Source organism: Pipistrellus hanaki (assembly GCF_964339955.1).
Source record: "Pipistrellus hanaki genome assembly, chromosome: 4".
NCBI classification, from domain to species: domain Eukaryota; kingdom Metazoa; phylum Chordata; class Mammalia; order Chiroptera; family Vespertilionidae; genus Pipistrellus; species Pipistrellus hanaki.
In genome coordinates this window covers 27629730-27656845 of record NC_140506.1, presented here as the reverse complement: position 1 = coordinate 27656845, position 27116 = coordinate 27629730, and the positions used below count along the sequence as shown (strand labels likewise).

The following is a 27116-nucleotide window of genomic DNA, read 5'->3' as shown; positions in this document are numbered from 1 at the left end:
TGCGGGCACATCCCCGGTGGGGGTGTGTGCGAGAGGCAGCTGGTCGATGTTTCTCTCTCATCGACATTTTTAGCTCTCTATCTCTTTCCCTTCCTCTCTGTAAAAAATCAAGAAAATATATTTAAAAAAAAAAAAAAAGAAAGAAACTAGGCGCTTTCTATATTCTTACTTTCATACCCTCTATTAGCTTCCTCCTTGTGATTCAACATGATTGCAAGATTCATTCATGTTAGATAATATTCCATTGTATGGATATACCACATCATATCTATTAGCTCATTAGTGGATGGTCATTTGGATGACCACTTTTTGGTTATTATGAGTAATGCTGATATGATCATTTGTGAACAAGTTTTTATGTGCATACATGTTTCCATTTTCTTGGATGCCAACTATGTGCCAGTGAAGAAAACAGACCATTTTGCACCAAAACCGGCTTGACTTAGTGGATAGAGCATCGGTCTGCCGACTGAAGGGTCCCAGCTTTGATTCCAGTCAAGGGCATGTACATTGGTTGTGGGCACATCCCTGGTGGGAGGTGTGCAGCAGGGAGCTGGTCGATGTTTCTCTCTCATTGATGTTTCTAGCTCTCTATCCCTCTCCCTTTCTCTCTGTGAAAAATCAATAATATATATTTTTTTAAAAAGAAAACAGACCATTTTGCTATTCTCAAATATTTACATTCGTGATAAATATTATTAGCATGACCTTAAAATTGAGACTGAATACAATAAAAAAAATGCATTTTTAAAAAATATATTTTATTGATTTTTTTAATATATTTTATTGATTTTTTACAGAGAGGAAGAGAGGGGGATAGAGAGCTAGAAACGTCCATGAGAGAGAAACATCGACCAGCTGCCTCCCGCACACCCCCCACTGGGGATGTGCCCGCAACCAAGGTACATGCCCCTGACCGGAATCGAACCCGGGACCTCCCAGTCCCCAAGCCGACGCTCTATCCACTGAGCCAAACCGGTTTCGGCAAAAAAATGCATTTCTTAAATATTTTATTAAATTAATTGACTTACTCAGAAAAAAATAAAATTGAGACTGAATAAATGGAAATGGGATGAGGAGAATGCAGTTTTTAAAAGATGAAAAGATATGATTTTATACTGAAGTGAAGGGAAAAGACAATAAATATGTTAAATATGAAAATCAAATATGTTATTGAAAAGTGTGCAGGAGGAAAAAAAGAGAGAGAGAGAAATGGAATGGTAATGGTGGGTAGAAAACAGCATTACATTTTAGATAGGGCAGCCAGGAAAATCCTCCCTGAAAAAGATGGAATTTTGAGTATTGATCTGAAAGTGAGGGAGTTAGTTATGCAGACATCTATAAAAGGAACATCAAGTACAGCAGGAGCATAAATAGAATGTCCAAGGGTCATCAAGACAGGCAAATAGGGAAGAGTCTTTAGGGGGATAACGGTCAGAGATGACGTGAGATTAAGAAGGGCCTTGTAGGTCCCTGTGAAGGGGATACGGGAGCCGTTGGAAGGTTTTGACATAATCTGACTTTGATTTTAATAGGATCACTCTCATGTCGGTTGAAAAGGAGCAATGTGCAGAAGCAATGAAGAGTTTATAGTCTGTTATTATCCAAGCAAGGGATGATGATAGCAGCTTCAGGATGTTGGAAGTACATCGGAAAGGCATAGATGGGGGGAAGTTTGGCTTCAAAGGTGGTTCAGAAGGCCAGTTTCTTCATCAGCAGATAAACTCTGGAATCTACTTCAAGTTCATGCAGGATGTTGGCAATGTCTGCAGCCTCATGAACAGGCCCCCATGGAACACGCAGGCAGAGAAACATGCTGCTTTCATCTCCCTCATTCTTGTATATCTCTCCAGACTTTACATACATACCTGGAAGATCTGTCATCTGCGGGGTTGTGTCCACCATCATTCAATGTACCATCTTCACACCAGGTACTGGCTATGACCAACCAGAACTTCTCACCCAAGTCTACAGGGTAAATCTGAATGTTTACATCTAAAACAAGGTCCATCATGAAAGATTCACTCTCACCATGCAGTCAGGACACGTGATCCAACTTCTTGCCCTCTGGGTCAATGTCTTTCACATCAAAAATATTGCCACCATGGTGAAAGGACTATGAGAGTAGCAGGCGCCGAGCGGGCAACCACAACTAGGGGTATATCACCTCTCATGGAAAAAATGCTCTCTTCCTCTTCATGGAAAACACCCTGAAGTCTTTCTTGACTTCTTTTTTTTTTTTTTTTTTCCTCTCTCACACACCACAGCAGATCCTTGGGAAATCCTGTTGATATTACCTACAGAATATATTTTAAAAACCTGATCACCTTTACAACTACTAGCTTGGCCAAGCCACTTTTATCTCTCAACCAGGTTTTGTAAGACCCTCCTAAATCATCTCTGCTTCTGCCCTTTTACCCTCCTCTCCCAAAGTATTTTCAACAAAGTTGCCAGGACACTCTTTTTTTAGAATTTTAGTCAGATGATGTCATTTCTCAAAATGCATCTCTTACCTCCTTGATCTTACTTACTTATTACTATCCTCAACCTCTCCAATTCAACCACTTTGGCCTGCTTGCTGTTCTATCCCAGGCATATCCCAGGGCCTTTAGCCCTGCTGTTGCCCCTGACTGCAGTGCTGAAAACTGGATAGACAAATAGGCTTGCCACCTCACATTTTTAAAATTTTGGCTCAGTGCTTCCTTCCACTGAGGTCTTCCCTAATCACGTTAACATTGCAGCTCCCTACCTCCAAAGCCCCCAGCTCTTTCCCTTCTCTATTGCTCTTTGTAGTGCTTATCACAATAAGAACGCTGAATACCGTTTATTCACCTATGTTCCATTGTCTCCAATAGAATGAATGTACACGCCACGAGAACAGGATTTTTGTGTCTGTTTTATTGACAAATCTTCAGGACCTGGAACATAGTAGCATTCAATAAATGTTAAGTGAATGAACCCATTTGACCTTCTGCATTTTTGAAATTTCATAAATAGTAGGATATGTAGACTGGTTGATAGTGAAAGACTCAAAAGCAAACATCAATAAGCAATTGTGTCCAATTCCCAAAAGATTTCCCCAATCTGCTAAGCCACCTGTTTTTATTATGAAAGCAATGCTTATCTTACAGGAAGGAGAAATTCTTTGACTTCAAGGTTCCTTTAAATTTGTTTCCCATTTTTTTTTGCCTTCCTTTCCATAGCTACTGTGTAGGCCCTCAAGGTTTTATAAAAAGCATTTAAAACCTCGTGTTCAATGCATCAGGATTAGGTGATAGAAGCTAAAGCCCATGAGAAAAATGTGTTTCTGGCCCCCTGAGTGTCCTCTCTACCCACCCTCTCGGGTAATTTTGAACCATTTGTCGTGATTCCATGCTTAAAACTCGCAGCACAAAACCACAGGCCACGTTTGCGAGGTGCTTGGGTCAGGACTGCAACTCCTCAGATAATTTTTCAGGTTTTTGGATGATAACTCAACCCCAGTTCTTGGTCTTGCTGTTAAAATCAGTTACTTCTTTGGACCCCTATTTTGCCTTTCAGCTATTGATGTCATGATTCCAACACGTAACAGCATTTAAAAAGACCATAACCAGAAACAAGACCAAGTGAGTTTAAAAAAAAATAACGGAGTACCCAGTACAGACTTATGTGTAATGTGCATCCTCACCCCACTCTACAACCAACAGCAGCAGCTCAGGAGAAAGTTTGCTCGACTTTGTTTCCTGCAGCCGTTGCCATTAACAACCAGGAAAGCAGCTAGCGTAAATACAATTTGCTCTTCATTGTTCCAAGAGCCCCCTTATTTGCAGGAATCCTCTTAATAAGCAGAGGATGAAGCTGACCCACATTGGTCCTCTCGCCCTGGTTGGGCCTGGCCTTCATTTTAGATTAAGAATGAACCCTCCGTATAGCCTTTCCCGGAGCAGGGACGTCCTTATTTTCCCCTCTCCCCCGCCAGCCCCACCCTTGGCCAGGTTTCCCTCATTGAAGATTTTCCCGGTGTCATTCCTGAATCATGCCCGAGGACAATGTCCACATTCTTTATGCTCAGTCTCGAGATGACCTGGGGGGGGGGGCGGATGGCATCTGTGCCAAGAAAGAAATGGAATGAGTCCATCGGCCAGAACCGATCACCCAAAGCAGCCGGAGTGCCCAGTCCCGGGCGCCGGGCTAGCGGTGCTGGAGCGGAGCGGGGCGGGGCTGGGCGAGGCGGGGCGGGGCCACCGCGGCGCGCGCCCCTCCCCAGTCCTCCCCCCCGGCCCGCCCCGCCCCCCGCCCCCCGCCCCCCGCGGGCACCTGGCAGGAGGGCGGGGGCGGCGGCGCGTCACGCCGCGGGTGGGAGCGCGGGCAGGTGACAGCGGCGCCTCCTCCCCTCGCAGTGCAGCCGGCCGCCGGGGCGCGAGGCCGCCGAGAGGAGCTCCGCGCTCGCGCCGCCTCCCCTGCTCCCCGCGCGCCGGGCGCTCAGGCTCCGCTTCCCGCAGGGTGAGTGGGGGCGCCGGGCCGCCGGCTGGGGCCAAACTTTTACGGGGCGCGGAGAAGAGACGGGGGGGGGGGGGGGGGGAAGGGAGGGAAGAGGGAGACCCCGAGACAAGGGCTTGGGAGCAGCCTGATGGAGGAACGTGGGTGCTGCACGCAGAGATTGGGGTTCGGGTGCCGGGGGCTCGGAGAGCCTAGCAGGGCCCTCCCTGGGGTCGGGGTGGGCGGGCTGGAGGCTCCCGCACCCACCGCGGCTGGCGGGGCGGAGGGAGAAGGGCCCTCCTCGGGGGAGGCGGGACCGCCGCGCTCACCTGTGCGCGTCCCGGGCGCCCCTCGCCTCCCCCCGCCCTCCGCGTCCCGAGGGGACCCCGGTGGCCGGCCGTCCCCGGGCTGCGCGCCTCCCCGGAGCGCTCCCACGCGGCGCGGGGCTCGCGGTTCCCGGCGGGAGGACCGAGGTGCTGGCCGGAGGGACTGGGAGTGGGAAGAAGGATCTGCTCGACCTTGACCACCGAGGTCACTTTCCCAGCGCCGGGATCCGGCCTCCCCAGCCACACCCCAGAGTCCCCGAGCCCCTCTCTTCCTGCTTCCTCCCCCCGGTGGCGCTGGGGTGTCCTTGAGGCCGGAATGAACTTGGGGCGCTGGCTGCCGCGTGAGCTCCCGGAGCTGCATCCTGTCCCGGCGGCCGCCGGTGGCCAGGGAGCGGGGTGATGAGCACAGAGCCGTGGAACAGGTCGTACCGGAGAGGGAAACGGGAAAGCCTGTTGTTCCGAGGAGCGTTCGGTAGGAAATGGGCCTCTCCCCGCAATCCGTCAGCGCTGATTCAAACTTACCGGATGCCTGCGGAGACAGCTCCCGGGAGAGCTGGGGCTCTGCCCTTTCCAGCTCCCCGTGGGGGTGCGGAAACTGGCCCCACACCGCCTGGGGAATAGTTCTGGCGAGCCAAGCCTTTTCCTTCTGGCCGCGATAGCCCCTCGGAAGGCATTTTCACTTAACCCTATCCTCTTGCATTCACTCCTCACTCTTGCTAGTATTGTTTATTCGCCGTGACATTCATCCATACTTTGTGGCTGCCTCTGTCTTCCTACAGCTCACTTGCTTAATTAATTCTCTTACTTTGTAATGTCTGCTCCGTCTACTGCTGGCCAGAAATTGTTCTCCCCAAGGTCACTGAGGACTGAAAAAAAAAAAAACCCTTTTATTCCAGTGGCAGGTAGTTACGTGCAGGCACTGTTCTAAGAACTTGTGCGAACTCTTAATCCTCTCGAGGATCCTGTGAGGGAAAGGATAAATAAGATCCTCATTTTTACAGACGAAGAAACCGAGACAGTAACTTGCCCCAGGGTACAGGAACATCAGGGGATTCTGACTCGGGCTGTGGTCCAGCACTGGGGCTGTTGGCCTGCTGCATACTGGGTCACTGACAGGTCCCTTCCGGGTCCTTGGTCTCCTGAAGTACTGAGATGTGTCAAGCATCATTCTCCAGACTCTCTTTCTCAGGTCCCTCTTTCCCATCTTGTGTCGTTTTGTACTAGTTTGGGTTCTTCTACTTTTTAAGATTTCATAAGGACCCCATGCTTGCGATGATAGTGTCCATTCCTGGAAGATAAGAGCCTTGGCTGACATTTGTCTGTATTTAAATGCCTCTCCCAGAGCAAATCGTATTGTTCCAACCCCAAGACACAGGCATAGGGGCTCCAGCAATTTGGTCAGGAAATGGGAGAGCATTTCTCTCTGTTTCCACAACTGCAAAAGCCTCTGACTCAAAGTGTGATGTGGCAGAGTAAGTGCAGCCATTCTGTAGACTACTCAGAACACAGGCCTCACTGGTTGTGGCAGTGAGTGTAAAAAATCCAGGTTTGTCTTTGAGTGAGGAAAAATGGTGTGTGTCGGACATCCACGGAACCCATAAGCACATCCAGACCCCATAAGCACAATAAAGGTATTCACACTTATTATTTGAATGTATGCTACTTTAAATGTTCTTTGTTATTAATCATAATTAGTAAGTTTTTAAGAGAGTCCTAATTTTCTCTTGCTATAAAATTAGCATATTTCCCATTTTCTTAAATTGCTACTTTTTTGATAATGTGTATATAATCACTGATTACACCAAACTCACTCTGTTAGTCTGGGTGACTTTGTCTGAATGCGGTCAGATGCTGGTGAGATTAAAAAAACAAACAAAACTGTTATGATTGATGAGACAAGGCTTACATATTGCCATTTTCACCTCTTTTCTTCCTCTCCTCCCCATCTTGGAGTTGAGAGATAGTATTAGTTATTTTTTATTTGTTGGAACTGCTTTACCAGAATGTGAGATATCTGCATTTTGATCAAATAACTTAATGAAACACCCAGATAATTTTTTTTTCCATAGAACTTTGTCTCTTCTGTTACACCTCCACTCATCCAGCTTAAGATTCTATGTTTTCCATGTGTCTTACTCAGTATGAGTGTAGCATCTCTCACTCAGTGCCTATAATATTCCATTTGGACTTGCCCTGCTTTGTCCCAGAGAATTTCTACTTGATGTCATTTCTGTCAAGGGCCCCCTCCATTTTCCTAGTCAGCTAGGACCAAACGTAGTGGTCCTGTCTCCAAACACCCCTCTCCTGGTCATGAAATCTATTCAACTTTTCCCTTGTTTCTTCCTTCAAGCCTTCAGCAGTCTCACCCCCTTCCCTCATTTCTTCACCAGTCTCCCTCCTTCCCATCCCTAAACACTCTTCTATCACTTACCACATGTCATACATGTCATTTTCTATTATTTGTTATCTTCTTTCATAAATGTTTGATGTCCACAAAAAGATTGTGAACAACTTAGGAAATTAACATCTTCAGGCCTTACAACTACTAGTTGGTAGATACATATTTGCAGAATGTGACCAATGAATTAAGATAGCACAGTTAGGTGGGTTTGCTGATGGAGGGAAACTTTGAAATTTTTAAGCCAGGCTTTACAGGATGTTGAGGAGTTTGCATTGGTAGACATGCAGGCATTGGCAGGCATTGTAGAAGAAGAAAAAAGCCTTTGCCTACTCCATTCTGTTGACAGAAACCCAGCTGTCCTGGCTAAACATTACGCTTAGAAGTGTAATGAAGTAGGACCATATTGGCAGAGAGCAGGAATCCAGTGATCTTGGCTAATAAATACATTACACTCAGGAGTGTAATGGAGTAGGACCATATCCGCAGAGAATCATGAATCCTAATCTTATTTTAGCAAAACAAGATATGAAACCACAGTAAGTTACCAAAAAACAAACATGTTTTTATTGAAAAAAATATATACATAAAAGTACACACAAGACAAATGAAGAGACGACCACAGCAGATATATTTGGCTGTAGAATGACTGTCCTATTCTGGCAGTAGACATGACAGTTGGATGAGTCTGCAGACAGGCCAAAGAGGAAGCTTTTCCCAAAACACCTCTATATAAGGCGACATGGGCCTGGATCAGTCCCAAGAGGCATTGTCAGGAAAGAGTTGGCTTTGCTTGGGGAGACTTAAGGAGAAAAGAAAACTGGAATGAGGTGTCAAAATGTGAGGTTAGGGAGCAAAGGAGAGAGTTCTGACCTACCAAGAAACTTTACTGACTACCAAGAAACTGACCTATCAAGAAACTGACCTACCAAAAAAAAACCAATTTTTTTTCCATGCATGTTTTCCTAAATCACTCCCTATAGAATTTTAGTATTCTGTGTTTTCCATATAACAAATAGTAAGCATTTTTCATTTTATGTAATTTCCAAAAGTCCTGGTGTTTGCATTATATTCTAGTAATTTACTCAGCCGATTTACTCAATGGATCCTCTATTTGTGGGCAGCTATATGAGCAGCAAATTATAAACAACCCAAGTTATAGTACTGCTTATCTTTGCAGATATATCATTGAACAAATTGGGATTTGTTTCCTTATGATAGTGTTCCAGGAGTGGAATTACTTTGTTGACAATTATGGCCGTTTTTATGGTTCTTAATACACATCGTCAGATTTCTAAAAGAAAATTTAAAAACAGACCGGATCTGTTGTGTCTACTTTTTTATCTCTGAAGTATCAGTAATTCAGTTCATTGTGAACAGTGTTATTAACCCCCTTTTGCATGTTTTCTACTCTGTCAGTTTCCTAGGGTTGGTGTAACAAAGCACCACAAACTAGGTGGCTTAAAACAACAGAAATGTATTGTCTCCAAGCTCTGGAAGATAGTTGGCTAAAATCAGGGTGTCAACAGTGTTGGTGACTTCGGAGGGCTTTGAAGGAGAGTCTGTTCCACTCCTCTCTCCTAGCTTCTTGGTGACAGTGGCAGTCATTGGCTTAGAGATATTATATTGCAGTATCTGGCTCAGTCTTCACATAGCATTCTCCCTGTGTGTCTGTCTTCACATGGCCATTATCTTGCAAGGACACAGTTATATTGGATTAAGGTATGACTTCATCTTAACTAATTACATCTGCAAAGACCCGGTTTCCAAATTATGTCACATTCTGAAGTTCTTGAAGCTGGGATGTCAGCATATCTTTCTGAGGATCACAATTCAACCCATAACAAAGACTATGGTAGACACTGGGATATCCATAAAAGAAAATTCTCTGTTCTTTTTTTATTATTGTTGAATTTATTGGGGTGACATTGGTTAATAAAATTATATAGGTCTCAGGTGTACAATTTTACAATACATGGTCTGTGTATTGTTTCATGTGTTTACCACTCCAAGTTAAGTCTCCTGCCATTACCATTTATCTCCCCTTTTCCCTCTTCTACCTCTTCTCATCCCCCTTTCTCTCTGGTAATTACCATACTTTTGTCTGTGTCTATGAGGTTTCCCCCCCTTAATCCTTTTGCCTTTTTTTACCAAGCTCCCCAACCTGTCCCCCTTGACAGCTGTCCGTTTGCTCTATGTATTTATAAGTCTGTTTCTATTTTGTTTGTTGGTTTATTTTATTCATTAGATTCCATATAAAAATGAAATCTATTTTTTTATTTTTTGAGGTAACTTTATATTGTTTTACACAGTGGCTGTACCAGTCTGCATTCCCACCAAACAGTGCATGAGGGTCCACTTTTTTCCACATCCTCGTCAACACTTGTTGTTTGTTGATTTATTGATGATAGCCATTCATACAGGTGTGAAATGATATCTCATTGTGATTTTAATTTATATTGCTCTGATGATTAGTGACATGGAACATCTTTTCATATATCTCTTGCCCATCTGTACGTAATCTTTGAAGAAGTGTTTATTCAGGTCCTTTGCCCATTTTTTAATTGGATTGTTTGTTTCTTTGGTGTTGAATTTTAGAAGTTCTTTATAAACTTTGGATATTAAACCCCTTATCATATGTATCATTGGGGCAAATATAGATTGTCTTTTAATTTGGTTGCTTTTTAGTTTGATGTTGGCATTTGTTTATTTTTCTTTTGTTTTCATTGCCTGAGGTGATAGATCAGATAAAATATTGCTATGAGAAATGTCCAAGATTTTACTGCCTATGTTTTCTGCTAGTATTTTTATGGTTTCTAGTTTAACATTTAAGTCTTTAATTGATTTTGAGTTTAGTCTCATATATGGTATAAGAGAGTGGTTTAATTTCTTTCTTTCTTTTTTTTTTTCTCTCTCACATATCTGTTCAATTTTCCCAACACCATTTATTGAATAGACTATCTTTACTCCATTGTGTTTTGTGCCTCCTTTGTCAAATAAAAATTGACCATCAAGGCATGGGTTTATTTCTGAACTCTCAAATTTTTTTTGAATGATCTATATGTCTATTTTTATGCCTGTACCATGCTATTTTGATGATTATGGCCTTGTATTGATAGTATATTTTGGCATCAGGTAGCATGATTCCTCCAATGTTACTCTTCTTTTCCAAGATTGCTATGGCTATTTGGGGTCTTTTGTGGTTCCATATAAACTTTTGGAATATTTTTTCTAGTTCTGTGAAATGCACTATTGGCATCTTGGTAGGAATTGTATTGAATCTGTAGATAACTTTGGGTGGTGTGGACATTATAATGATGTTAATTCTTCCAATCCATGAACACAGTATATGCTTCCACTTATTTGTATTTTCTTCAGTTTCTTTCTTTATTGTCTTATGATTTTATGAGTACAGGTCTTTTACATCCTTGGTTAAATTTATTCCTAGGTACTTTATTTTATTTTACCTTTATGCAGTTGAAAATGGGATCTCTTTTTGATAGTTCATTATTGGTGCATAAAAATGTAACTGATTTTTGGATATTTATTTTGTATCCTGCAACTTTACTGAATTCATTTATAAGGTGTAGTAGTTTTTTTGTGTGTGTGGAATTTTTAGGGTTCTCTCTATACAGTATCATGTCATCTGCAAATAATGACAGTTTTACTTTTTCCTTTCCAACGTAGATGCCTTTTATTTTTTCTTGTCTGATTGCTGTGGCTAGAACTTCCTATACTATGTTGAATAAGAGTGTTGAAAGCTGACATCCCTGTATTATGCTTGAACTTTAGGAAAATATTTTTAGTTGTTGCCCATTAAGTATGCTGTTAGCTGTGAGTTTGCCATATATGGCCTTTTTTTTACATTGAGGTTCCCTCTATTTTCACTTTGCTGAGAGTTTTTATAAATGGGTGCTGGATTTTATCTAATGCTTTTTCTGCATCTATGATCAAGTGGTTTTTATCCTTCATTTTGTTTATGTAGTACTAGAGGCCCATTGCATGAAGATTTGTGCAATAGGACCTTCCTTCCACCCGGCACTGATTTTCCTCTGGCACCCAAGACTCGGGCCTCAGTGGAGCCAAGCCTTCAGCCCCCAGCGGAGTCAAGCCTTCAGCCATTAGGCGGGGCTCTGGCCACAGCGGAGACAAGCCTTCAGCCAAGCCAAGTCTTTAGCCTTTAAAATGGGTTCTGGCCGCAGCGGAGCCAAGCCTTCAGCCTTCAGGCTTGGCTCTGGCTACAGCAGAGTCTTTGGTCTTCAGTCTTCTTTTGGACAGAGCCTTCAGTCTTCGCTCCATGCCTGTGTATGCAAATTAATCCTCATCATTTGTTAGATTGATTTGCATACTCACTCCTGATTGGCTGGTGGGTGTCACAGAGATGTGGTCAATTTGCATATTTCTCTTTTATTAGTGTAGATGTCATGGTTATTGATTTGCAGATATTGTACCAACCTTGCATCCCTGGAATAAATAACGCACGGTCATGGAATATGCTCTTTTTAATGTATTGCAGGATCTGTTTACTGATTTGTGGTTGAGGACTTCAGCATCTATGTTCATCAGGAATATTGGTCTATAATTTTCTTTCTTTGTAGTGTCTTTGTCTGGTTTTAGAATTAGAATAATGCTTGTAAAGTAAGCTTGGGAGTCTTCCCTTCTCTTGAATTTTTGGAATGGTTTGATAAGGATAGATATTAGTTCTTCTTTGAATGTTTGGCAAAATTCACCTGTGAAGCCATTCAATCCAGGATGTTTATCTGTTAGGAGTTTTTCAAAATTACTGCTTCAATTTTCATTAGCTATAATTTGTCTATTCAGATTCTGTGATTCTTCTTGATTAAATTTTAGAAGATTGTATGTTTTTAAGAATGTATCCATTTCATACAGATTGTCCAATCTGTCTTTTTTTCTTGATGAGTCTGGTTAAAGTTTTATCAATCTTGTTAATTTTTTAAAGAACAAGCTCTGGGTTTCATTGATCTTTTATATTATGCTAGTAGCCTTGTGCATGTATTCATGCACATGGAAAGGAAATTAATTAGGCGGAATATTTTAATATCACTAACCACTCTTTCTTTAGAATAGAAGTGTCAACCAAATTCATGATTGACAATGACAGATGGAAGCACATACATGAGATTAGTGCTAGCGAGAGCTTTATATGTATTGTGCATGTTTGAGTCAACTTAGCCTTTTATATATAGAATAAACTTGCTTAATTAGACCTGCTTTCTGATTTAGCTAAACTTTTCCATTCAGTGAAGCACACTAACTTCTCTTTCAGGTAATTGTCTGCAACATAGCAATAAATATCAACAAAGCAGATTATTATTATAGATCACACAGGGAGAAGAAAGGGTAAAATATTTACCTGCAACAGGGAGAAGAAAGGGTAAAATATTTACCTGCAGCAGTGTTTGATTATATTCTGCACAGTGAGAAAACCTGAAGACATTTTCAAGGTCCACCATTTCTTACTTCTTTTCAGTCAGGTCAAGTTTCTAAACTTTCTAAATCTCCATTTTCTGGCTAATGAGAAGAAAATAAGATTCTACCGAGTCTCCTATCTACCTAATCCAGGACTTATGTGTTCCATAGATTTGGGGTTATTGTGCTCTCATTTCCATGTGGTTCAAGGTATGATTTATTTCTTCCTAGATCTTATTGTTAATCCATTCCTTATTTAGTAACATATTATTCAGCTTCCATGTCTGTGTTTTTTTCAGTTTTTTTTTTCTTGTGATTGATTTCTAATTACATATCATTATGGTCAGAGAAGATGTTTGATAAAATTTCAATCTTAAATTTATTAATACTTGTTTTATGTCCTATCATATGGTCTATCCTAGAAAATGTATCATATACACTTGAGAAAAGAATGTATATTCTGCTGCTTTGGGGTAAAATACTATGAAGATATCAATTAAATCCATCTGATATAATGTGTCATTTAGGGTTGTGTTTCCTTGTTGATTTTCTGTCTGGAAGATCTATATTTTGATGACAATGGAGTAGTAAAATTTCCTACTATGATTGTATTACTGTCAATCTCACCCTTTATGTCCATCAAGATTTGGAAATCTCTCTATTCTTAAATAATTGCTAGTTGAAGAAATAAGACTTTTCTTAATTTGTTTAATTGTCTATTCTCCTTGGTTTGCTACACGTACAAACATCAGTTTTAGGATATGGAAGAATGCTATTTACCAAATAAATAATTTTGGAACATTTGTAAATATGGTAGCATGCAAATTGGGGAGACAACCTTGAATTTCAATAATACACATCATATAATATGGAAAGAAGCATGCCATAAACATATTTTTAGAGAAATAAGTTACTATGTCATTTATGTCTGCCATGTTAAAGACAAGTCCTTACCCATCTGGATAACCAGCCACACAAGCCATGAGCACCAGCAGCCCAACATCTTTGTCCCCTTAACTCTAAGGCAATAGGGCCAAATTAGAGAGTTTCAGAAATGCATATTAAACATCATTGAGTGTCAGCTTTTTGTAAGACTAGATGCTAAAGCCTGTTCAGGTCTGTGTGGATTCGAGGGAGGGTAGCAGTAACAGTGCAGTGTGATGAACAGTGGTTAACACAGATGGTGTTGAGGAAGCCAAGCGGAGTAAGGCAGACAAAGTTGTCCTCCTGAGGAGAAAGGAGGAAGATTAGAAGTTAGGGCAGCGGAGAGAGAAACAGCGTGAGGGCAGAAAATCAGACTCAGGCAGAGAGAATGCAAGTACTGTAAAATCACCGCAGAGGAAGGTGCAAAAGAGGTTGCCTGGATAGGCCTGGGCTGGGGGTACAGAGAGCCTGGTTTCTAACTAACGTTTTGGATTTTATTCAAACATTAATGGGGAGCCATTAGAGACCTAGAAGAAGGGGAGGGACCTGTCAAGATCTGTATTTTAAAAGCACCCCTCTGGCATTTGCATCTTCACCTCTCTGAAACCTCTCCTCCTCCCCTGGGAGGCTCTGGTTTCTCTATCTGATCTGGAAAGAACAGCTACCTTCATGTTTACACCCGGTATCTTGATTATGCTCAGTTTGCACAACAATTTTGGGATAGAAAATAAACGGCGTGGACATCCTCCGTGCCACACGTTTATAGACTACTATGCCTGCATTTAAGATTTAAAACCTTGGTTGACAGTGAAAAGTTTTGGCACCTTTTAGAGATCAGTAATAGTTGCAGGAAGGTACTACATTCTTTTTTTCTCACGAATCCTCTGAAGCCAGCAAGGTGTGCACCATAATCCTCATAATACACACACATGGGGGCAGGAGAGTGAATAAAGGTGCTCAGATGACAAAAGCAGAAAGGGTGCACCTATGTGTGCACCCATGTATGTTGCTTTTCTGCACGCATGTATGCCATGAGGATTATGGTTAGATGTATGCAGCCAGGATTGAAACCCAGGTATCATTAAAGTGTTTAGGCTCTTCTCACTCTGCATACTAACTCCGTGTGTTGATGTTGTAGAAAGTATGAGACACTAGGGCTCGGATATCATTCAATAGTTCTGTGTGGGCATAAGGACACAATTCTAAACCCGACTTAGACATTTTAGGGTCAGTAGTAGAAATGTGAGAACTTCTAAGGGTTTGATAGTAGTCTCTTATATAAATACAGTCCCTCTGCAGGATTGGGGGGAGAGGAGGAGCGGGGGGGGGGGGGGGAATAACCACACATTTGTAATACCTTAATCAATAAAAAATACAGTTCCTCCTTAATCCATTCTGTCCCACATTTCTGGGTTTTGTCTTAATAGCACATTTATGATTTATTTGCTTGCTTATTAAATAGCATAACAAGATAGAACAAAAGTAAAAGGTGCTTGTATTTAGGGATAATGTATCCCAATTCTGTGCCGGTGCTTCTCTACTCACTCCCCTTTGTACTTGTCCTTTATCTGCCTTCTCTAGACCGGCAGTGCTGCGTTGGATCCTGGGGGCCAAAAGCATTTGTCTTAGAAGCAAACCAGTAAACAAACTGATGCTGACTTCACATTTTAATCCCTGTGCTGTTGATCATTCAGTTAGCTAGAAGGCACAAACTTTCGCCTTCAGCAGCCTCTTTGAAATTCTAAATTGTGACTTTAACTTGGAGAAAGGAAGGAGGTAGAAATAAGATTCTTAGGAACCCAGAGTGCAATTACTGATTATTCAGTAGCTTAAGGTGAGTTCCTGAGTAAATGTAGCATGGACTTTTAAATCATAAAGGATCACTATTCATTGTTCACAGGGGAAAACATGGGTAGTACATACAATATTTAACAATAGTTAATAAAAATATATCTTACGTTGAGTATATGCACTTGTATGCACGTGCCGTTTCTCTGGATAAAAGACGGTTGAATGTTGACAATTGCATATGGTCTATCCCAATACAAAGACATCGAACCAGTGGGCCCGGGAGCCTGTGCGCTTCATTTCCCCATAAAGCAGACTGTGTGCTGCCCGGGCTGCTAGTAGCCTGTTCCCTGTTCCCACAACAATAGTCTGTTGTACTCATAGCAAACCCGTTGGTGCCAGTTACACTTGTCATTGTGATTAGATAGTTTAAATCAGTGTGTAAATCTATGAAGCATAAATGTAAAGAGGAAGATTTCATAAAGGTTAGTGACTAAAAGAGTGGGCAGGAAGACAAAGATTGGAGAGAAAATTATAAAACTTGAAAGGAAATATCCCAACCTTGCTTTACAAGTTTTTTTGTTTTGTTTTGTTTTTTGTTTTTTAGTTCTTAATTCACTTAGAAAATTAAAACTAGAGGTTATAGAAAATAAATTCTGAGAATGGTTATTATAAGAAAAATATTGGGGAGGTATTCCTCCTCAAGGAAAACTTGAAACTGCTTAAGAAAATTGGGGACTTAATGCTTATTTATATGTCTAAGGTTAAGTCAATGTTTATGGTTTGTACTCATTTTTTGACTCTTTACTGTAAACAGTATTTTTGACTAACTGATCAGAACCAGTCAAAATTACTGCTGCTATTAGTCTAACTGTAATAGTTTATGCCGTAGCATAGTAAGTAGTCAGAACCTTTGCTTCTGCAGTTATTCTAAGGACATCAATAAAGACAAAGTGAATGTAAAAAGCAGAGCACATGGAGATTTCTTTTTCTTTGCTACACATACTCTGCTAATGAACTCATACTTATTGTTTAAATTAGGCTTTTAGCATTCACACTACATTTTATTTCAACAACATGAACCAATATGTAGAAACTAGAGCTGGTTCCTACTTCCCTTAAATGACTTCTATAATAATTGAAAGCAATAATACATAGTATAGCATTAGCTAGTCTATTAAGCTTGATAAATTTCTTAGTGATGGTAAGCTGACAGGTTGAATTGGGCAAGATAAAACTTATTCTAAATTCAAATTAATTACAGAGGTATAGTAGTTATTTTTAAAGCTTTACAAGTTATTGATAAAAGACTGAACTGATTTAAAAACAGACTGAACTGATAAAATGAGAAAAATAAAAGTACATTTTATAATGGTAGCATTATTTTGCTATGTGCTAAGCATTTTGCTAATTTATACATATGCCTTATATCATTTATTCCTCACAGATATTTTTTCCATTTTATAAACAAAAATACTGATGCAAGTAATTTGCCCAAAGTCATGTGGTTAGTAGGTAACAGAACTGGGAACCAGACTCAGTTTAATCTGAATTTCAGTGCTAATATGCCCATGTTTGAATCTAGAATAAGTTTTTTTCATCAAATATAAATTTGTAAGGTAGTACTTTCCCCTCCCCCCCCTACAAATGAATTTTAAAAGGTATTTATCAAGTGGGTTCCTTGAATTACTTCATGTATAATATTTTGGATACCAGTTTTTCTAAAGATGCAAAGATATTTTAAAAATTGACATTGGTTCTTGATAACTCACTTATTGTGGACATTTGAAAGCATTTCTCCAGGACTAGGCTAATAGAGTGTAGGTTTGCATTATGGTATACAGTAACGACTCACATAAGGTGGAGCAGAGCTTCTTTATCCCAAGCTTGGTCTCTGGGTGCACTCTGAAAGGTTCATAAAACTCTCCAAAACATCCAATTTGCCTATGGCACCATAGTCTCAAAGGTTAAAAGCTATTTATTTAGGAAATTAATGAAGTAATTTATGTGAAATGTGCCGAGACCGGTTTGGCTCATTGGATAGAGCGTTGGCTTGGGGACTGAAGGAACCCGGTTGGATTCAGGTCAAGGGCATGTACCTTGGTTGCAGGCATATCCCCAGTAGGGGGTGTACAAGAGGCAGCTGATCGATGACTCTCTCTCATCAATGTTTCTAGCTCTCTATCTCTCTCCCTTCCTCTCTGTACAAAATCAATAAAATATATTAAAAAAAATTTATGTGAAATGCTTAATAAAATTTATTATATGCATAAAAAAGATTAGCCTTTGATGTTAAGTTGGGATTAGGCTGATAATGTTGACTTGAACCAACTATGTCGATTTTATCTATGCTTTAAGGACAGAGTTAGCACAGGTAGTTAGGCCCTAAAAAGAGACATCTACCACATCTTTTCATGTCTGTTGTCTGCATTTGTAGGAATAAAGGTTTCTACTTTTTAAATGTTAGATAAATATTCACTTATTTATGAAATAAACATTGGCTATAGCCACTGGAGATGTAAAAAAATCGAGACGTCATCTCCTCTCCTCATTTCTTTCTTTATATCATGCCCACATCGAAATTAGCAGCAGTTATGTCAGCTAAGTCCACAAAATATATCAATAAACTCCCAATCCTACTGTCTCCCTGCAATCAATTCTCTATTGAGCAACCATATTAATTTTTTAAAACATAAGTTAGATTATGTCATTGCTTTGCTTAAAAGCCTCTGATGAGAGGTTCATTTTGCAAGTTGTAAAGAGTCCTAGAGATGGACCGCAGTGATGATTGCACAACAATATGACTGTACTTCACACCACTTAAAAATGGTTAATGTGGAACTTTCATGCTATGTGTATTTTACATAATTAAAAAAAGGAAAATAGCTGAAACCGGTTTGGCTCAATGGATAGAGCATCGGCTTGGGGACTGAAGGGACCCGGGTTCGATTCCGGTCGAGGGCATGTACCTTGGTTGAGGGTGTGCAAGAGGCAGCTGATTGATGACTCTCTCTCATCGATGTTTCTAACTCTCTATCTCTCTCCCTTCCTCTCTGTACAAAAATCAATAAAATATATATTTAAAAAATAAAAAAATAAAAAATAAATAAAAAAGGAAAATAGCCATGCTAAAATAAAATTAAAAAAGACTCTGATGGCTTCCTGTTGCACCTAGAAAAAAACCCTGGCTCTAATTTAAGCCTCAAGGTCATGACGGGATCTACATCCCTCCTCATCTAAAAGACACTTGGAAGGTCATCTAGCATAATGCTCCTTCTTGTGCCTTGCTCCCTGTTCCTCTGACGTACAGCTCGTCCTGCCTCTAGGCCTGTGCCCCTGCTGTTAACACCTCCAGGATCACTTACCCCTCATATCTTCTCAAGTGTTCTAGACCTTTCCAACTATTCTGTTGCAGTCCTCTTTCCCTGGTGACCGGCACATCACTCTCATGTAGCACTTCTTCATCCCTTTTGCCACCGTTTGTCTTATTGATGTTTGTGTTTATTTTTGTTTACTTGTGTGTCTTCCCATAAGAAAGTCAACTCTGTGAGAACAGGGATTTGCTGTATGTATACCTCGTGGTAAGAAGAGTGCTTGGCGTCTAGTAGGTGGCCAGATATTTATTGAATAAGTGAATGGAGATGTGGTTCCTTCTTCCAAGGACTTTGCAGTTTCTGATACTGAGTCTCAGGAGCCCTGAGTTGTGATTGTGAACAAGGTCTTTGAGAGTCTCTCAGCTAAATCTCACATAGAGAATTAAATGATGTGGCGGGGAGGAGGGAGGAGGAGGAGAGAATTATGTTGGGGGCCAGAGTAAACACACATGAACTGTTTCCCCTCATTCAAGGGTGGAGAGAAACTTCTATAGCCCTCATCATCTACAGGAAATGTAAGATAAAATAAAAATTTACCTTACATATCAGCATCCAGGCATGAATCCTGTCCAAGCCAAGCTTAAAATGAAAATTGTGTAAGATATCGTCTATCACATTCCCAGAAATGCTTGACTCCTCTAGACCATTTGCTCTTAGAGGGTTCATTATGAGCACTCAATTGTATTAGTCAATAAGACTTTCTTGCCAAAATGAGACCAAACCTTACCCATCTTTCTATCATTTCACAATTATCTTGTCTGGCATGAGTTTCCCAATGACAATCAAAACTCACCCTTTCCATCCTGCTGTCATACCACAGGTAGTTTGATGTACATATTTTTCATTAATATTTTTCATGGTAAATATAGGGAAAGGTATAGCAATTTATGACATAAACAGATTTTTTGTATTTAACCTGGGAAATCATACTTCCATATAATCAGAAAAATATTATTATTTTCTGACTAAGGTAATAGTATGTGCTGATTTTAGAAATGTGGAAATCATAACAAGGAAAACCAAAACTTGTAACAAGTGAGAAAATAGACATCTCCCACTGTTGACATAAGAAATGTCCAAACTTACGGAAAAATTTCAATGAATTTTTTGAATCAAACTGATCTCAAATGTTCTGGAAAATAACAGTTTTTCAGCTTTTATGCTTTTGAAAGTAAAAAGGGAGCATAAGGAAGATTGGAGAAAGCAAGGTGGGGGTAACTTCTGGTATTTCAAAAATGTGTTAACCTAGCTGCCAGAGAGCAATGGGCAGGGCTGGCTTAAAACTTTTCACTAAAGAAGCTATTTGTATGGGGAGTGGCTACCTAACTACATAGTTAGGATTTTATGATTTTATGATCAGATCACCCTGTGAGGTTACTTTCCATAGAACTTTGGTAAATTGCTTTCTAGCCTTTTGTAGGCTTTTTAAATTTTATTTTTATTTTTAAGGTTGGCAAAGTTTTTTCTTGAAAAAAAGCTGGGAACTACTCCTGTTTCCCCGAAAATAAGACAGTGTCTTATATTAATTTTTGCTTCCAAAGATGCGCTAGGTCTTATTTTCAGGGGATGTCTTATTTTTCCATGAAGAAGAATACGGTACACATTTATTGTTAAATGAAAATAAAGAAAACTTATTACCTGTATACGGTACAGTAGTACGGTAGTTGTCAACACAAACCAGACAAACTGAATCCTACAGTATCAAGAATTTACTCATTTATTCAGTGAAAATCATGTCATCATCTTCTGGAACATCATCATAACAATCCAATTCCTGAATTTCCTGGTGAATTTCTTGTGACTCTATTTCTTTCAGAATCAGTGGACCAAATCTGATTGTTTAGCCTGGGAGAGGGGGGGGGGGGGGTTATTTTCGGAAGGGATGCCTTATATTTCACTCAGAAGGAAACCTGTAAGTAGGTCTTATTTTTGGAGGATGTCTTATTTTCAGGGAAACACATTATTTAGATGAAGAAACAAAAACCATCTTTCAGTATACTTTAAAAACAAAACAAACAAACAAACAAAAAATCACTCCAAACAAACATACGCATTTATAAAATGGAAATTTTATTTCTTTTTAAAAATTCATATTATGGAAATTTCAAAACATTTACTTTTATAAAAGTAGAGAGAATATAATGAACTAAATGTACACATTACTCAGGCTCATGGCTAAATCTTATTTTATCTGTAAATATTTTAGTATATCTCCAAAAGATCGGGATTTATCAAAAATTACCACAATTATATTATTACATATAAAAAGTTAAAAGTAATCCATTAATTGCATCAAATATTCAATCAAGCCCTAACCAGTTGGCTCAGTGGATAGAGCATCAGCCTGCAGACTCAAGGGTCCCAGGTTCAATTCTGGTTAAGGGCATGTACCTTGGTTGCAGGCACATCCCCAGTGGGGAGTGTACAGGTTGCAGCTGGTTGATGTTTCTCTCGTTGATATTTCTAACTCTCTGTCCCTCTCCCTTCCTATCTGTAAAAAAAAAAAATCAATAAAATATATTTTTAAATATCCAATCAATAAGAAAATTATAAAAAATAAATATAAATCAACTACTTAGTACAGGGTAATAGTGTAGAGATTCTTGGCTAATAAGATGATGTGCAGTCTACTTAAATTAAAGAATGAGTCATAAGAAAATATTAAAAACAATAGAAATTCACATAATGCTTACCTCATGTAGATAAATAGTAAATGTTATCCAGCAATCTGACAGTTTAGATCACATGTGTCAAACACAAGGCCCGCGGGCCAAATCCAGCCCGCCAGGCCTTGCAATGTGGCCCGCACCGCGCTGTCATCACTGCACTCCACTGTCAGTTTATGACATTGTCAGTTTATGACTGTTCAGTAAACCATTCGGCCCGCAATTTAGGCTGTATTTTAGATTTTGGCCCCTTCTCTGATTGAGTTCGACACCCCTAGTTTAGATTTAACTAGAGGCCTGGTGCATGAAAATTCATTGCCTGGGAGAATGGGGGGGTCCCTCAGCCCAGCCTGTCCCCTCTCACAGTCTGGGAGCCCTCAGGGGCAGGAGGCAATCGGTTGATCAGGGGAAGACAATGCCAGCAGTACTAGCCTTAACTGGCCTTGATTACCTGAGCCTCAGGCGGCCCTGGGCGGCTGGGCAGCCAGCATCTGAGGCTTGCCTGCGCCTGGGATACTCTGACAGGGCTGAGAGGACTGGACACCGCCATCTTTGTCACTGCATGATAGTCAATTTGCATATTCCCTCTTTATTATATAGGATAACTTTGCTGTTTCTTTATTCCCAGTGTTCCTTTGATTGGAGAGTAATAAAAATGAGATAATGATACACATATACTCTGTTAAACTAATATAGCAGCACTTTATTGATTGATTTATTTATTTTTAGGGTTTATTTTTGTAGTAGAAACAATTTTTAAAAAATACATTTTACTGCCAAAACCGGTGGTAGAGCGTCGGTCTGCGGACTGAAAGGTCCCAGGTTCGATTCCGATCAGGGGCATGTACATTGGCTGCGGGCACATCCTCGGTAGGGGGTGTGCAAGAGGCAGCTGGTTGGTGTTTCTCTCTCATTGACGTTTCTAGCTCTCTATCTCTCTCCCTTCCTCTCTGTAACAAATCAATAAAATATATATATTTTTAAAAATACATTTTACTGATTTTTTTTTTATTTATTTTTTTTTTTTACAGAGAGGAAGGGAGAGGGATAGAGAGTTAGAAACATCGATGAGAGAGAAACATTGATCAGCTGCCTCCTACACACATCCTCCTGAGGATGTGCCCTCAACCAAAGTACATGCCCTTGACTGGAATCGAACCTGGGATCTTTCAGTTCACAAGCGGACACTCTATCCACTGAGCCAAACCAGCTAAAGCAGTAGAAACAATTTTTATTCCTTTAAAGGTACATGATAACTTTTAAAGGCAAACAGAAAAAGGCAAAGTCCTGAAAGTCTAAAATATGTATTTTTATTCCAGTTATTGTGAGGGTATAACAGGGAGACTCCAGGGATCAGCAAGAAAGTTTACTTGGTTGAGAGACTAGTTTATCAGAAATTTGAGTGAGTGGGAATGGTAGAATTAAAGGAGTCTAGTTAATGCAGTCTATGATCAGGAATGCCAAGAGAAAGGACCTGGTCACACTGTCAAGTGGAAAGGAAACTAGGGTTTGAAATAGGAGAGGTCATATATAACTATATGGATGGAAAGGCACGAGGAGGGCAGAGAAAGTGAAGAGAAGGTGAAGAAGAGGAAGTTTTGGATAAGGAAGGATAGGAGAGCAAGGTTTTTAGCCTGGAAACATGGGTGGATTGTGCTGCCAAAGTTGGCCTTGGGAAGACTGGGTCAGGGGAATGTTTTGGTTGAGATTCTGAAAATTGCTTTTTTTTAATTTTATTTCAAATGTTGGTTAATCATTGCAAGGTAAGGGGATACCAGGTGTATCAGTTAATAATGCAGATCTTTTTCAATAGCTGGAGTTACACATATGTTGATATATATGCAATTTGATATGTATGCTATTCTGTTGTATTGACAGCAAACTTCAAAACTTCATATGTCAAATTTTCTGAAGGTGTTAACATCACAGATATTTGTACACTTAAAATGTCAAATTTTGTGCCAAAAAAAGAGCATTTGCAGGAAATTTTAATTCATTATTTTGAAAAAAAGTGCTGCTGAATACTCTGGGAAGCTTATAGTGAACATGCTCCATCTCAAGATACTTGTGAACCTGGTTTAAACGCTTTAAAAGTGATGATTTTGATATGAAAGACAAAGAATGTCTAGGTCAACCGAAAAAGTTTGAAGAACAACAATTATAAGTATTATTGGATGAAGATGAGTGTCAAACTCAAAAACAACTTGCAGAAAGATTAAACGTTGCTCAGCAAACAATTTCTGATTGTTTAAAAGCAATAGGAAAGATTTTAAAGGGAAGAAAATGGGTGCTACACCAACTGAACGAAAGACAAATGGAAAACCGAAAAGTCATCAGTAAAATGTTGCTTCAACAGAACAAAAGGAAGTTTTTTTTTGTGTGTGTGTTTTTGTTTTTTTTTTGCATCAAATTGTGACTGGCGATGAAAAGTGGATTTATTTTGAGAATCCCAAATGTACAAAATCATGGATTGATTCAGGTCAACCACCAACATGAACTGCAAGGCCAAATCGCTTCAGAAAGAAGACAATGCTCTGCGTTTGGTGGGATCAGGAAGATGTGGTGTATTATGAGCTTCTAAAACCAGGTGAAACTGTTAATACTGATCACTACAGACAGTAAATAATCAATTTGAATCATGCTTTGATGGTGAAATGACCAGACTGTGCCAGAAGACATAGCAAAGTAGTTTTGCTTCATGTTGATGCATTATCACACACTTCAAAACCAGTTAGAGACATGTTAAAAGATCTTGCCTGTGAAGCATTAACAGATCTTGCTCTTTTAGATTACCAATTGTTGCGATCGATGGCCCACACACTTTCTGAGCAGTACTTTAAAACATACAAAGAAGTGGAAAATTGGGTCTCTGAATGGTTTGCCTCAAAACAAGAAAAGTTCTATTGGGATAGTATCCACAAATTACCTGAAAGATGGAGGAAATGTGTCATTACTTTAAATAAAGCACTTTTGATGTTTTTCATGAAATTATCGAGTTTTCTTTTATCACAAAATCCACATTATTAACCAGTACACCTGGTAACTTACATGCTCATTTGTAATGGCAAAGAATATTATGATTCTCTCTAGGATTCATCAATCCACGTGACCTACACATTCACCTCTGGATACCATCTCTCTCCACTGATGGGGCTTTATGCCCAATTCCTATTCCTGCCTCCATTCTACCTGTAACTACCAATTCTGGCTTGTTTTGGCAAGATTTTGAGGTCAATTGATTATCACCCTTCCTTTCATTTTTTTTGTAATTCTTGGTCACTGCCTAAAACAGAAACCCCTTTCTAGGTGCTGTTTCTTTCTACTGTTATCCACATGTTTAGCTCTGTCCTTTATCCTTTGAAAACTGTGTTCCATTGTGTTCACTCTCTTATATCTTCAATCCCATCATCTTCCAAACATAACCTCTCACCCCATGCCCATACATACTTTTAAGAAGGCTTAGCCATTCGTCTAGAGGTATTTGAATGTCTGGCATGTCCCAGGCCTGTCTCAGGTGTTATAGAGGCAGCAACGCCAAAAACAGAAAAAGATCCCTACCCTGAGGAACTAATATTTCTAGTGTAATTGGGAATTAGGGGGTTCAGATATTACAAAAATATAGAATATGGCTGAAATATATGTATATGTGTGTGTGTGTGTGTGTGTGTGTGTGTGTGTGTGTGTGACAAATGCTGTAGAGAAAAATAAAGCAATGAATATAGGCAAGTTCATGTTAGCGGGGTGGTGAAGGTGACATTTTATCAGACATCTGAAGGAAGTAAAGCAGTTGCTGTGGCAGATTCTGCAAGAAGAAAATTCAGGTTGTGGGAACAGTGGTTTCAAATGCTTTGAGGCAAGAGCATTTTTTGGTGTGTTCAGGGATGGGCAAGGAGCCCAGTGTGGCTGAAGCTAAGTAAGAGAAGTGAGGAGGAGGTAAGGTCAGATAGGGAGGGCCCGGATCATGTGGAGTCTCAAAGCCTATTATAGGGTTTGAGGCTCTTAACTGACGTAAGTGAGTGAAATGGGAAGACATTGATTGACACATATTAAGCAGAGAACTAACATGACGTGGGTGTTTTCATTTTGTTTTGTTTTTGTTTCTTAATGTGAAGAATCCACTGAAGAGGGACAAGGGTGAAATCAGGGAGACCAGGTGAGAGACTATTGCAGTGATTTAGATAAGAGAGGACAGTGACTTAGACTACCATTAGAATGGAGAGTGGTTGGGTTCTAGAAAATATCAAGATTTGTGATGGGTTTGGTGTAATCCACACATGGGCCCTGGCCTCATTCCCCCTTGTTAACTCACCTGTGTCCTGCCCTCCTTCTCTCCTGAGGCTGAGGTGCCACCTTGCCCCAGTGGAAGAAGAGCACCACTTGGGAGGCCTCTGTCTCCCTCCCCTCCTTTTCTCCTCCGGACTTTTCTGGTTGGTTCTCCTTTTCTCTCTATTGCATTGTCCTCTCACTACAAAAATGTTAAGGTTTTACCAAAAACGATGTAGCCTGATTTTGTACCTCCTTTCTCTTTTCTAGCCTTCACAAACAGACCTCTTGAGTGACCTATTCAGTGTCTTTCGTTTCTCACTTGCCTTTATATTTTGGTTTGTGCCTGATCATCCTACTTAACTTTCCTAAAGTCACAGGAGCTTCTAGGTTCATTTAAATCGGTGGGGACCGTTCAGCACTGTCACACTGGACCTCTCTGTGCATTTGACTATGTTTATCACTGTCTCCTTCTTCAGAATTTCTCCCAATATTGTTTGTTTCTGCATGTACTAAGTCTCGTGTCCTTTTGACTCTTCCTTTTTTATCTTCTTTGTAAGATTCCCTACCTCAGCGTACCCCTTAATCATAGTATTGTTCACGGGTTTGTCTTTAGACCACAATTTTTCGCACTCATCTATTACTATGGTTTTAATCACCATCTAGATGTGAAAGCTTCCAACCTCTGTATCTTTAGATACCTTGACCTTTTTCCCAAGTGCCATCTTCACCTGAACATCCCACAGGCTTGTCACACTGAAAGTTGTGAGCCCCCCTACACTTGTCCCACTTTCTTTGTTCCTTATTTCACCTGGTGACACCACCATGCTCATAGTGACCAAAACCAATCTAGACATTTTAGTTATGCTATCCCATCCCTTTATCCTATCTAGTGAATCACCGAGCCCTTCATGTTGCCTCATAAATGTTTCTTGACTTTGCACTCACCAACGTTGCACATCCCAAACTACCTCTGCCCGTGTTGAGACCTTTAAACAATTCTCACTGGGATGATAGCAGTTAAAGCCTCATTGGTCTCCCTTCCCACAGGCTCACTGCTCACATTCATCCTTTTTTTAATTTTTTTTCAGAGAGGAAGGCAGAGGGAGGGAGAAATAGAAACATCAATGATGAGAATCAATGATTAACTGCCTCTTGCACACCCCCTCCTGGTGATTGAGTTAGCAACCTAGGCATGTGCCCTTGACCGGAATGGAAACTGGGACCCTTCTGTCCAAAGGCCGACACTCTATCCACTAAGCCAAACCAGCTAGGGCCTCACATACATTCTTCATACAGCAAGGTCACAACACTGTAAACCCTCTAGGGCCATGGTTGGCAAACTGCGGCTCGCAAGCCACATGTGGCTCTTTGGCCCCTAAATGTGGCTCTTCTACAAAATACCATGGCCTGGCCAAGTCTATTTTGAAGAAGTGGTGTTAGAAGATATTTAAGTTTAAAAAATTTGGCTCTCAGAAGAAATTTCAAT

The 27116-nt window shown here is 40.3% G+C and overlaps 1 protein-coding gene and 1 pseudogene across 3 annotated transcripts in view; one reads left to right on the top strand and one right to left on the bottom strand.

Annotated features, from left to right (window-relative positions):
* Positions 1-1692: 1692 nt before the first annotated feature.
* LOC311620858 (DNA-directed RNA polymerases I, II, and III subunit RPABC3-like) lies at positions 1693-2061 on the bottom strand (annotated as a pseudogene). Its single transcript has one exon. The product of its transcript is annotated as a DNA-directed RNA polymerases I, II, and III subunit RPABC3-like (transcript).
* A 2201-nt stretch (positions 2062-4262) lies between these two features.
* Positions 4263-27116, top strand: part of ELOVL7 (ELOVL fatty acid elongase 7) — a 76477-nt gene continuing 53623 nt past the window's right edge. Inside the window, exon 1 of one of the 2 annotated variants that reach the window (XM_084880618.1) lies at positions 4263-4482. The gene's annotated coding sequence lies outside the window, so the exon portion shown is untranslated. Of the gene's footprint in view, positions 4483-5091; positions 5257-27116 lie in introns of those variants that run through there. The other variant, XM_084880619.1, reaches the window with a different exon arrangement.